Raw genomic sequence first — 14,594 nt, forward strand, 5'->3', positions numbered from 1 at the left:
TCTGCTCTTTCTCTCACATTTTCAATAGATGAACTCTCATGGAAAGGGGCAACGCCACACACCATTACACTAGCACTTTGTATAAAACAATGGACATGACAGAGGCACTCCAGAGGCAGGAGGCAGATGGGACCCCCCCAGGGTCAAGCAGTTGGAGGTTCATTCCCTATAGACCAAAACTCCAAGATGAGAAAGCAGAACAATTAGAGGAGGAGGCTAGGCCCTGCGCAGACCACATATTTCTCGTTCTTGAAGTAAGGAGGCCTCTCCGAACACACGTGTACAGAAAGGCTCCTTGGAGGTCAAATCAGAGTCGTGTCAAGGAATGTTCAACCAGAAGCCTTTTTGATAAAATGCATATCGAGTAAGAGATGTGTGCACACACGGGAGGATCCTGAGATGTACTAAATACGGTCTGTGAGCCAGGTAAATCAAAATGATTGGCCAAAGGGAACCTGGAAAACACGCTCCATAAAAGTAGTTCAAACCCGTGGCTGATTCACGTCCATGTATGGCAAAAACCACCACAACACTGTAAAGTAATTAGCCTCCAATTAGAATAAATGAATTAATTTTAAAAAAGAGTAGTTCAAACCACTATGAGGGCACGACTCGGGGACCCTCTCTCTGAGTCTGCTTATATACCTGACCACATGTACTGTACTATTTCCCTTAATAAATGCTTTACTTGCTTCACTACTTTCTGTCTCTGCGGGGGTTCTTTTCTGCGGAGCAGAGGGTCCGGGGCCCTTGTCACTGACCTCTGGTTAAGCGGCTGGGATCTGGTGCTCTTACTGATGAGACCCAGCCCCGTCTGTGGCTGGGAGCCAACCCCTGCTCCAAGGCCTTGCAGGCTTCGGCCACTGGAAGTCACTGGGCCGTGAGACTTTCCACCATGCTGAAGCTAACGTTTTTATTTACCTACCATCTGACAACTACTTTGAATTTTTATTTTTCAAATTTTAATCTTGTGTTGAATGTGCTTGCTTCCTTCTAAGGGCCCACATGCCTATATTAAACACAGAAAACATTAAAATGTTTTCAATACTTAATCTTTACGTTCCAGATTAACTCCCCCTTAAGTCATTTCACTAATCCAGGTGTTACCAAAATCATATTACAATGAATAACCTTCTAATTCACTCTGTCTATGAGTTTGAATTGGAGTCCACTAAGAGCAATAATTATTACAGAAGGAAGTTAAATTTTTCTTATGTGCCATGCATTACTACAACTACTTTTAATAAGAACTATATCTAGCATTCAGTTGTTATTCACATCTTTTTTCATATGTGCTATGTTTAATTCTTGGAGCCACACTGTGAAGTAAGCATGAATCCTTGTCTCATGATATAAAGACTTAACTGAGGCACTTATAAATAAGGGGTCCATCATTATCCAATTTTTTTACAAAGATCTGGGACTGTACTCCAGTTCTCTGGTTCTAAGTTTTATCCATTACAAATAAGAAAACAGTTTCTGATTCTAACCATCCTGTATGATAACTGATTAATTTAGTCAGTCTTTATTTAGTGAACATATTCTATGTGCCGAGCTACAATGATAAACAAAGTAGAAGGAAATGAGTGAATGGCCCATAAAACATAATGGGCTCAATGAGGGAAAGTATAGCCCCATTTCTGTTTTTTTAAATATGTTTAATAGATTTTGTTAGAGCCATAGGTTCACAGGAAAATTGAAAGGGAGGTACAAAGATTCCCATCCACCCCGCCTCCACTCATGCACAGCCTGGCCCATCGCAAGCATCCTCGTCATTCGGTCCATGTGTTACAGCTGATAAACCTCCATTGATACGTCATCGTCACCCACAGTCCACCGTCTACTTTAGGGTCCCTCCTGGTGTCGTGCATTCAGTGGCTTCCCTGGAGGCTCAGTGTAAAGAACCTGCCTGCCAGTGCAGGAGATGCAGGTTTGGTCCCTGGGTCGGGAAGATCCCCTGGAGAAGGGCAGGGCTACCCATTCCGGTGTTCTTGTCTGGAGAATTCCTTGGACAGAGGAGACTGATAGGGCTACAGTCCATGGGGTTGCAGAGTCAGACACAACTGGGCAACTAAACAACAGCAATATAGTGATGCAGACATAATAGTTTAGTTCTATTAATAGTATAAATCAGAGTAGTTTTCACTGCCCTAAAAATTCTCTGTGCCTCTTCTTCCCTCCTTCCCTGTGACCTCTGGCAAACTGCAGCTCTTTTTTATCGTCTCCATAGTTTCACCTTTTCCAGACCATCATAGTGTTGGAATCATGCAGCATGTACCCTTTTTGGATTGACTTCTTTCGCTTAGTCATCCACATCTAAGTTTCCTCCATGTCTCTTCAGGATTTGACGGCTCATTTTTTTTTAGCTGAGCAATACTCCACTGTCTGTCTGGACCACAGTTTGTTGATTCAGTCACTTACTGAAAGACATCTTGGTTGACTCCAGTTTCAGCAGTTACTGTGAATGTGGCTGCTCTGAAGTTCCATGCGCAGGCTATTGTGCAGACATAGTTTTCAACTGCCTTGTGTGAACACCAGGGAACAGGATTGCTGACGACCACACTTCTTTTTGTGGTAATCAGGGAATACAGATTCATGAATGATGAATTCATGATTAATTTGCTCAATTAATTAGAAAAAAGGTGGGGGATGGAAAAATAATTGCCAGATATTCCACCGCTACCCACCTCTTTGGATTGATACATTGGCTTAAACATCTAAATTACTTTCAGCAATAAAGCTTCTCGTCTGCAATGATGATAAAATTGGAATAACTGAAAACTTCTGGAACTTAGGGGTGCCCCTGGATGAATTCTTTACCTGAGACCCACGCCATCATTAAGTAGGTCAAAGGTGATAGGTTACAAGGTACTGTGGGACGAATTCCATGCTTGCTTTTGGGTGAGAAATAACAGCCCCATATGATGTTCTCGTAATTTTCTTAGAAGATTACATGTGGAGGAATGAGTGACTGGTTTTCCAGTCCTTGGTTGGTTTGAGTTATGTCTTTCCTCAACAAATGTCTTAGTAAAGTTGTTGTTTTTTTTTTTTTTTTGAAATCTGTAGTTTGATTTTGTCACAGCACAGACAAAAGGTACCTTTTCATGGGGTAGTTTATCGGCCCTTACTATCAGATTTTAAAGTCTAGATTTGTTACTTTTTAAATTTTTATTGGCTTTCTTAAATTTAGAGCCCATCCCTATTAATTCAGAGATTCTTACATTTTTTAGATTGAGCTCCTCTGGTACAATTTCCTTCCCTATGTGACTTTGTGTTTGGTCTAGAGCTTCAAGCTTCTGTGGGGACCACTCTGGAAGCTCCATGGGGAAATTCAGGCCTGTCCTATTCTTGGGCTGATCCAAATGCAGTGACTCGGATACAACATGATCTCCAAGGGCCTGTTTTCTGTCCTTCCCGCTGCCTGAAGAGCTATTAGGGAAAGTCTGGGATGACTTTCAGTGAGTTTCAACTCAGTAGTTCCATTCTGAAGAGAGGAAATTGGTCTCGGAGCCCATCTTCACTTATTATAGGAAACCAATGCTCTGGACATGCTGAAGGAACCATGCAATTATTTCAGTATCGTCTTATCTCTGACAGCCTCCAATTTTTAGTTAAGAAATATTTTGTTCTTCTTCCTTAATGCATGGCATTTTATTTATTTTTTGTATAATCACAAAAATAAAATACTGAGACAGAATGTGCTTTGAGAGTTTAGGATGTCTTTTATTCTTGCTCATGATTAGCTTGCAACATTTTACTTCTAAATAGGTTCCAATGCAAAACCAAACAATTATACATACTTGTTGTTCAGTTGCTCTGTCTTGCCTGACTCTTTGTGACCCCGTGGACTGCAGCACACCAGGCTTCCCTTAAATAATTTCTGAGCATTCTTTCCTACATAAAACTTCTGTGTATATCAGCCTTGTTTATCTAGGGCTCATCATGCATTTTTTAGATCAACATCTCAGTTATACCATTATTCTTGCTGGAATCTTAACCCTAAACTCTCCTCCTGGGAGCTAGCACCTGCCTGGCTTTGCAATGCATCTGTATCATGGCAGCTTCCACTGAGTCCATCCCAGCAAAGACCCGTCTTCTAACTTTCTCTGCAGTCACCCCACTGGCTTGACATCCCCCGTGAGCGTATCAAGATGAGACACCCACAACTGACATGCGGATGCCCCCCTGCACTGCTGCTCCATCCCCAGTCCACACGTGGTCCTGATTCCCCCCTCCTCACGGTAAAGCCACCAGCTTGTGTGCACCTCTGACCCTCCTAGGACCACACACTCCCTGCCACCCTCTGAGGCCGAGTCCCAGCTGAGTCTGCCTGGGTCCTGCAGGTGGCAATTGACTCCTCTCTATTTCATCACTGCCCCGTCCCCTGGGTCACCCTGGGTCACATGTAGAGACGTCACCCTCAGTGTACAGCACAGACCCAAGTCAGGATCATTTCCAGATGACAACAACATCGCCCCTGCATGGAGTGCCTCACATCTAAATCCCCAGGGACACACACACACACACACACACACACACACACACACACACACACACACACACACACACACACACACACACCACCACCACCCCCACCCCGCCATCCCCACAGGATCCCTTCAGCCACCTGCACACAGGACTCACACTTGTTGTTACTGTTCTTATGAACTGTCTCTCCTCTCTCAGTCATAACCCACTAATATTCAGTTTTTGAATAGAAAAGATGAGCATTCATCCTATCATTTTATATATATATATATATTTCAATTTGGCCTTCTTATGTGATATAGAAGGGACTTCCCAGTGGCACAGCAATAAAGAATCCACCTGCCAGTGCTGGAGATGTAGGAGACTCAGGTTCAATCCCTGGGTCGGGAAGATCCCTTGGAGACAGAAATGGCAAACCACTCCATTATTCTTGCCTGGGAAATCGCATGGACAGAGGAGCCTAGAGAGCCATACTCCATGTAGTCACAAAGTGTTGACATGACTGACCACACAAGCACACACACATATGATGTAGAAAACATTATTAGAACGTGAAAAATTTTACAATAGACTCCTTTACATCATGAGCCAACATATAAATCTGTGTAGCTTCTATTTAATTTTTCAAGTCAAATTCAAGTGGATTGCACCTGTTGTTGTTAAATAACTAATTTATCTTTAATTTAATATTTATATTAAAATTTAATATCACATATTATAACATTATATATTATATTTAATTAATTAATATTATATATTTAACATTATATATAAAATTTAACATTTCATATCTTTAGTGTTCATCATATCAAATATAAAGTATAACTTATCTATTATATTTGTATTTATCACATATAAATTAAAAGCTGGTTAATTTAAATTGTTTAGGAGAGACTTTTTTTAATGTAAAGGTGATTTTAGTGTAATTAGCAAAATAATATGTAAATATATGTAAAGTATACTTTAATTATTTGCGTAATGCAAAATTTATTTTTTTCTGTTTTCTTGTTAATATAAACCTGAAAATAGTCAATCTGGCTTGTATAACTTAGGGCTCAGGGTTTTAGACACAAGGACATTTGAGTTAATAACATGGTTTAAATATTTAAAACAAAACTTGTTCAAACTATGGCACATCTTGAAATTTACATAAATGTAGATTTGTTCACAGCATTTGTAAGGGGCCTTTTCTGTGAATAAAACCTACCCTCTTTATGAATGACTCTCCACATAGAAAAAGAAATGAGAGGGAGAGAGTGAGAGAGAAGAAGCAAAGAAAAATATGTACTGAAAAAATCTGTGACTTGAAAAGTCTGAAGTAATTATGTAAAGTCCACTTACAATGACAGTCTCCAAAACTGCTTTGATTAAAACACATTTAAAAGAATGGTGTGTATTTAAAAAATAGTAATAATACAAAGAAAGGAAAGGGAAATTGACCAAAGGGAAAATATGGAAACTCAAAAGCTTGTCAAAATTATTTTTAAAAACCAGACGAAGGTAAAATATTTCCTAATAAAGCACCTAATGAATTATTTTTGGATTTAAAGAAAAAGTTATTTAATGCAGTCTCTATCCAACTTATTCCTCTTATCACATAAGATGTTATGCTAATTTTTAGCAGTGTTGAGAAATATAATCACATTTATTTAAAATGAGTTCCCCAAATCCTCCTATTCACTTATTTAATATACTCGCTAAAACTTAAAGAACTGCATGTCTAATTATCATTTTACCAGAGATTAGAGGCAGTGAAAATTAGGGGACTTAATTCTCTTCTATGCAGTAATCTGTTGAACACACAGGAATCCCAGGGAGGTCAACCTGGAGACCAGGGGTCCACGGTCAGGGGCGGCTTCCTGCCATGGTTTCCCAGCAGCTGAACAGAGGCAGCAGGGGACCAGGGAGGGGGCCTGGATGCCCACCTCAAGTCCCCAGAACGAACTAATGGGTTTTTTACATGTTACTTCACCTTTCTCTGGAATGAGTTTAAACGGTTATCAAGAAACGTCCACTAATTTGTAATAGAATTCGAAATTGTCCTCTTTGGTAGAATTTACATACTGCTTTCCTAAGGAAAAAGTTTTTCCTCTCAGGATAATCAGAATTATGTCAATCTTAGGCTTCTAAGTACAACAGGCAACGAAAAAAAAATGTCCCCTGCCCTGAGAAATATGCTGAATATTATTATATAAAAGTAGCTTAGCTTTTTTTAGATGCATGAAATGTCTAGTAGAATTTATATTAAATCCTTCTTCCTGGGTGATGTCTTTAAATGGAGAACTGGGTACATTGGTATATTTAAAACCAATACAGTTTTATAGTGCAGAGACTAATTTTGATAAAATTCCGTAATCCATTTAGCTATTGCAAAGTACTCCATTTTGAGAATAAGGCCACTTTCTGGTATTCTTACTCACCTATAATTACAACTTGGGCTTCCTTTAAATTATAAAAATAATAAAAATAGATTATTTCTATACCTACCAGTACACAGGTATGTGTATTTATCAGCTTTTATAAATATTTACAGACATCAGTGAGTAAGTATCAGATTTTAAAGAACTGGTCACAGGGCAGTTACTGTAATTTTTTTAACTGCTCTGCCTGTGATGATTATGTTGTGCAATTATGTTACCAATTGACTGGAACATCGGTTGCCCACATTTGGAATTCTCAGTGCTAGTTTTATAACCATCTTCTACTAGTACAGAATTATCAAGTACTGTTTTTTCATTTAATTTTTATTTTATATTGGAGTATAGTTGATTTATAATGTGCCAGTTTCAGGTGCATAGCTAAGTGACTCAGTTATACATACACATATATCCATTCTTTTTCAGATTCTTTTCCCTTATTGGTTATTACAGAATATTTAGTAGAGTTCCCTGTGCTATATAGAGACTGCTATAATACAATCTTATGGGAGACAAGGATCAGATGCTTTTTAAAACATCCATCTTTTTATTTGTTTTGATTTTGCAATATGGAGCAAAAGTGCAAATAATACCTTCAGTGAAAATAATTCAAAAGTGCATACAAATTAATTTATGTTTATGAACTTTTTCTCCATAAACACATTTTGCAATTCAATCATAGAATGATTCCAACTATAATTAGACATTTATTAAATCAGAAATGGATTATAAACTCTGTTAAAGTCTAATTTCTTTTTTTTTTGCTTTTATTATAGTTTTCATCCTCACTGTTTCCTTACAAGATTGGCCCCCATGCTGAGTGATAACATAGGTAGCATCAAGATCTCTTTTTCCCAAATATTTCTATTTCATCATCTTACTTAAGGAGTATGTTCTTCACAGCCAGCACGGAGCTCTGAGTTGTAGTCCACCACTTCAGACTCTTTCATGTGTGTTGGTTTAGTTTATGAAGACAACTTCATCAGCTGTATTCAAACTATCACATGAGTTGAGGAAAGAAAACATTGTGTTCAGTTCTTACTCCAGTTCCTAATAATAGCCATCAGGTTTAGGGAGCATCTATAAGGTTCTGGAAACTCTTATTAGACTTGGGATGCCAGGTCTACATCCCTAAATTTAGAAATATAATCCAAGAACCAGAGACGTTTCTAGTGCTTTCCATGATGCAATATGAATTATTTCTAACTTTCTGATTTTGTTTTCTATTCCAAAGCCTTCCCATTTTTGTCCTTAAAGAAGCTAAGCACATCTGATCGAGACCCAGGTGTTAATTAAAGGGCAGACAGGATGGGAAAGCTGGCACTTAGTGATTTATTTTTAAGGCATAAATGATGGGTCTTGTTTAATGTTTTTCTTTATAAACAACATTACCTAGTTTTTTTTTAAATTTTAATTTCCTAATTAAAGTATGAACTGCTTGACAACAAAACTTAAATGATAGCTTTTCATATCAAGCCAAACATATTTTTCAATGAAGTCACTTTGAAAAATTACTTTGTTTGTAACTCAAAATTGAAGGTTCCAGTCAAAACAGTATAAAATATTTTATGCATGCAACCTGTCAATATTGAGTTTCTGAAGTTAAACACACAGAAAAGCAACAGATATATGCACATTCAAGTTTGGTTTTGCTCATTCAAAAATCTCTGTTTTATTTGATAGATCCATGTCAAATGTCATTCCTAAATGAGGCTAATAGAGCAGGTTAATACTATAAACTTTGTCTAACTTAAATTCAGTGATGTATTAAAGAGTTATGCATATTATAGTCTCACAAAAATGCAAAAGTAGGCTGGTGGCATCACTGCTGTTAAAAGAGATGCCCCCAAATGATGAATAGGCAAAGTGTCAATAATAAATATTGATAGAATAATCACTGAGCTAATTTCCTTTCATAGACACTTTCTACTAAACAGTTCATAAACACTTCCTCATTAATTTCTACTAACAATATGTAAAGTAAGTTTTGACTATTTGTATTTAAGCTTTAATGGAGTTGGTATAAAAACTAGTTTATGAAAGTCAGAATTCAGATTGTGTTAAATCTAATTGCTCTAAGTCTTGGATATCTGGAATGACTCACAGGTTTCTCTGCCTTGCTATCTTTATTTAAGCTTTGATTGAAATGAAGATGTAGAAAGGAATAGCAAAATAAAAAATAATAACAATGTTGACATCACTTGGGAGCCTGGATTTAAGAAGACACTTCCTGAATCCCACCTATATCGTTTAATTGGAGGCTTTGGCGGCAAGCCCATGGCATCTGATCCTAGGTGTCCCTGTCACATTTGGGTTTGATAACCTACACAAGGGGATGGCAGGAGGGGACATGCACTCTGACCTGGAAGTGAGGAAAGACCCTCCGGGGAAAACAACTGTTCAGTGAATATAAGGATAAGTAGGAGGCACAAGGTTGTGAGCAGAACGGGCTGTGTGTGGAAGCCAGGAGAGTGGTAATTCCCGAGGGTGGGGGGGTGGTGAGTGGGCTGTGTGCATGTGTGTTGGCATGTATGTGCATGTGTGTGTCCAGGAGGATGAGAGCTGAAACCCTCTGTTGCACAGCAGTGTGATCTCACCTTGGTGAGAACAGCCACAGTGGAGTTAGTGGTTGGCAAGTCAAGTGCTGTGAACTGATGAAGGCACTGAAGGTGTGAACATGGAGATGTCACGCTCTTCTGTACAGAGTGTAGGACGTTAGAGGTGTCCGTGATTGTCAGAAAATACTAGTTTTTAAGGTTCTTGAAAGATTTAATTTTATTTCTAAGCTGGTAGACATGGGTTGAAAATAGAAATAAAGAAGATGAATAATCAAGGATGATGAAAATAGAGAAGAATTGGAGAGAATGGGAAGAAAATATTAAAATACATAATAGAGACTGTCAAAGAATCTAGGAAGAGAATGGCAGAGACAGGATGCAGCTGAGAGACTCAACCAGAGGGAAGGGAGGAGCAGACTGATGGCAGGAAGATTCCAAGAGAGTGAGGACGGGAGAATGTCTGAGCGTTTCAGAAACCAGAACTATGACGAGAAGAAGACAGAGGACATGAGGATGGAGGCCAGTGTGTAGATTCAGAAACGACGGCCACAGAAAGACACACTTTGTTTGCTGGACAGTGGATATGGGAACAGGATGAGTTTGAGGTAGGTAGATTGGAAGGTAAAGGGATAGACATGGGGACTTCTACTTTCTCTGTCACAAAAGGGCAAGGTCATCTGCTGAGTGTCGAGAAGCCACATGTTAGTTTCCGTTCTTCGAGAAGCAGATCCAGACTTGGGGCAGAGGATTACATGCAGGTGGGAGGGAGCGTGAGTGCCTCTTGGAAAGTCTTCTCCAGTAAAGAGAAGGAAGCTGGGCAGGACAGAAGATGCTCAGCCACCTGATGCTGTTGTGGGGGAAGGCTCAGTGATTCCTCTGGGGGGCTTGGAGCTGGGTTGGCCCCTAGGGACATGCTGAGATGCCCTCAACTATGCCACAGATGGGGCCCTTTTGCCATCCCTTATCAACCAAAGAGTGAAGGCTGGCTGCTCTAGGGAGAGGGAGTAACCATCGGTGATGCAGGTCTCCAGAGCCAATTGAGGTCAGTTCCCGGGGAGGACTCAGTTCCATTTTTAAAATGAGGAAAACAGAAACTCAGAGCCGTCTGGTAATTTACCCAAACCACACAGCTGGTAAGTGGTTTTAAAAAGCCTCAATCCCAAGTCTAATTGCTGCCAACATTCACTTTCATTTTGTTCTCTTATACTCTGAGAAACATGATGAAATTTGACAAGGATGAGTACAAAATTTTGATTTTAGGTTAAGAAATCTGTAGCACAAATTTAGCATTTCATTTGAAACAGATCATAGGAATCAATTGACCACAAACTTTATATAACTTGACAGGGTGCTAGACCATAGCTACCTGGGCTGATGAGTTGCAGAATGCTACATGCTTTTGGATGTTTGGTAAATATTTGATGAATGGATAAATGAAGAAGAGTAGAATCTTCTGGTGCATTAGAAAAGCCTGCGTCATCTATATCGTACTTTACTCAGGGTTACCCTGCATTGATATAGGGTGTCAAATTTAACACTAAGAGCCCTATTTTCAGAGTCTGACAAATTTGAAGATGACTAGTCAGATTGATGATGAGTATGAATTTGCTGCCAAAGTACACTCAGAAAGAGTGTAACCGTGATACTGTTCTAAGAAAATGAGTAGGAGTAGAAGTGCTTGCATCAAAATTTTCTTCTGTGTTCAAATTTTTGGTCTTCACCTTAGAGGAATGTTGCTTACTGAGACGGATGCTGACATCCTGCTTTATGAATATGCATGTGTCATACATGTCACAACCTCCAGGGGGGTCTTCCTTATAACATGCTTATAAAGGTTATAGAGACATACAGAGGATCAATGCAATATTTTGCAGCTCTGAGATTTGACTAACTGGCTAAATTATTGTTGTTGTTTAGTTACTCAGTCATGTCTCACTCCTTTGCAACGACCAGGTTCAGGCTACAAGAACTGTAGCCTGCCAGGCTTCTGTCCATGGGATTTCTCAGGCAAGAATACTGGGATGGGTGGCCACTTCCTCCTCCAGGGGATCTTCCCAACCCAGAGATCAAACCCATGGTTCCTGCATTGGCAGGCACATTCTTTACTGCTGAGCCACCAAGGAAGCCCATTGGCTAAATTACTTAACTTTTTATAATCATTTCTTCATTTGCAACATGAACATAATCATAATACCTGCCTTATAGGATAATTGTTCAGAATAAATGAGATTAGGTATGGAAAACATTTTATATGTTTCCTGCCAGATGTTTGCTATACATGTTTGCTTCTGTTTTTGTGGAATATTGGAAAACTTTTTACCTTTTTAAAGTCAAGTTTTTCTTTTGAGGAAATGAAAGATTCATATGCAGTTGAAATAAATAATACAGATACATCCCAGGCACTCTTGACCAATGGTAGCATCTCGGAAAACTTGAGTCGGATAATACAGCTAGGATATAGAAGGTGACACCATGGAGCCACAGAGCTATCTGTCCCTACCAGGGGCCACTGTCAGAGTCCCTCCCACTGTACTACTCCAGACACACAGTCCTCCCATCATCACTCCTTAACCGCAGGGAAACACCAGTCTGTCCTCCACTTTTACCATTCTGTCATTTCCAGAAAGTCATATTGACATTTTAGGCTTATGTCAGAGTGTTATACTGGATTAATTCATGATGTAACTTCAGGTGGCCTTTTTCTTATTCAATATAATCCCCTTGTGATTCACTCAAGTTGTTGTATGCATCAATAGTTTGGTTTATTTCATTTTTCCCCTAGGCCTTTTTTTAGTTGATTAAAGCTACGAAGAATGCATTGGCTAAAAGTTAACATTCAAATAAAAGTTAGAGCAGCCAAGATATTTCAAAATATCAACATGCATGATTTTAGCAATTCAAAATCACTTTCTAAATTGTCAGAATATAAAAGAAGGGGCCCTTGGAGTTTTTTTGATGTAGCCTTTTTTTTTTTTTTTAAGAGTTTCCATTTAGTTTGCCTTATTCCCAGAAGTGTCACCAAAATTCCTAGCTAGACTAGGAGTTTCTTATTCAGGACCCTGACTGGTAGCAGTTATCATCCCTCCACACTCAGGTTATTTGGGCAAGAGCTCTGCCAAGTTCCATAAGCTGATGAGACGATTCATTTCAAGGGGAGCTGAGGTTGTTGGGTACCACAGCCGTCCAATGATGCATTTCAGTGGCATCAGTGATGGAGAAGTTCTCAGTAGAGGCAAGAGTCTAATGTTACTCAGGTGGTTGGACCCTGTTCCCTGGTTTGTAAACACTTCCAACCTGAAACGTATTGCTTATGAAGTTTAACACTATTTAGATAGCTTCCTTAAAAATAAAGTTGCCTGTCATCTGATTCTTATGTATCTACATCCTTTCTGTAGACAATTTCTTTTCTTAAAGTACCAAGCCATGTCTTATTGTTACTGTCTTAGGTCATGATTTCCTATGTTCTTCTTTGAGTTGTAACAGCTGTCCTGAGGACTGGAGTTCCTGTTCAGTGAAAGTGGAAGAAGAAGCTTGCTCGGGAATAAAGATGGCAGACTGGCTGCTTGGGTATCGGAGTTGATCTGTGTTGCTTTGCTAGTGTCATCACTGCTGGTCTAGCTGCTGCTAGGACTGTGTCAGTTAAACGGGGATTAAAAACACTGTTGTAGGTTCATTGTTGCACTGCCTGTCCCATCACAGTTCATTGAACAGCTGGGTTCCTTAGTGTCTCTTCAATTTCTCCTCCCCAAAAGGGGTATGAAAAAAGACAGAGGTAAAACTGATGAAAGCTGTTTGAAGAGGATATATTGAAAAACAAAATCATTTAGAAGATCGAGGTGAACATTTTGCTAAAACTAGGGACTTACAAATTTAAAATTTTATATTGGTTTTATCTTTGGCAGTTTTGATCATACAGAGTGTTTCTGTTTTTTTACAGATTTTGGTAATTTTTGTCCATTTTTTACTGTGCAAGTTGAAGGTTTTCTAATTTCTGGCTTTTTTTAATCTTCATTTACTCTGGTAGTTGTGGATTGCTGCTCTTCAGTGTAAAACTGAAGAGTTGGAGAAGGTAAAAACACTTTAACAAAAATTTCAAATAGTTTCTCTTTGAATTACTCTTCTCTTTTGCTCTTATTATAAATGGTGTAGATGTAAGTAAAATAAAAAACCTATAGCACACTTATAGTTCTGTCCTTTCAAAGACAAATACCCCTAACCATTTTTGATATAATAATGCATTTTATTTGCTAATTTTTAGAGTTTTTTTTTTTTTCATTCTGTGTTCATGAAGCATAATGGTCTATAATTCTGTCTCATTTTTTTTCCTTCGTGGTTCCCTTTAATGTTGATGATGTCTTTGGCAGGTTTTATTATTATGATTGTTAATCTCATAATGCTACTTGGGAAGTATTTCCCCCTGCTCTATTTTCTAAAATATTTTGGAAAATTGGTGTTATTTTATTCTTACCTGTTTGACAGAATTTATCAGTAAAACCCCATGGGCCTGAAATTTTCTTTGTAGAAAGATATTTAATAACAAAATTAAATTTCTCCCACACATATAGATCAACTCAAATATGATATTCTGTTTCATCTTTTGTGAGTTTTACTAGGTTATACTTTTGTAGGATTTCATTCATTTCATGTAACTTGTCAAAATTTTTGACAAAAAGATACAATATTTCCTATACTCCTTTTAATGTCCTTAGATTCAGTAGAGAGGTCCCTCTTTTATTCCTAATGTTGTTCAATTGTATCTGTTTCTTTTTTCATCATCAGTCTGGCTAAGATATTACCAATTTTATTATCTTCCCAAAGAAGCACCTTTTGGCTTTGTTAATTTTCTCTGTCACTTACCTTTTAAAAAATGTGTTATATTTATAAACTCATATTAATTTTTTCCTTCTCCTTATTTTATGTTTAATTTTATTTTTTCCTTTTAATGTCCTAAGGCATAATCCTCAGTGATTGATTTTATGTTTTTGTCTTTTATAGGAAGGCATTTAAGGATACATATTTCTCACTAAATATTGCTATATGTAACTGAATTCCAGAAGTTTTGATATATCTTAATTTCATAATTTTATTCTTTTTTTTTCCTTGTAATTTTTTGATCCATAGTATATTTAGG

General features: G+C 38.2%; 1 protein-coding gene across 1 annotated transcript in view; it reads left to right on the top strand.

Moving 5' to 3' along the window:
• Positions 1-14,594, top strand: part of CSMD1 (CUB and Sushi multiple domains 1) — a 1,688,220-nt gene that overhangs the window by 546,750 nt on the left and 1,126,876 nt on the right. The window lies entirely within an intron of this gene.

This window comes from Bos mutus, chromosome 27 (genome assembly GCF_027580195.1).
Source record: "Bos mutus isolate GX-2022 chromosome 27, NWIPB_WYAK_1.1, whole genome shotgun sequence".
NCBI classification, from domain to species: domain Eukaryota; kingdom Metazoa; phylum Chordata; class Mammalia; order Artiodactyla; family Bovidae; genus Bos; species Bos mutus.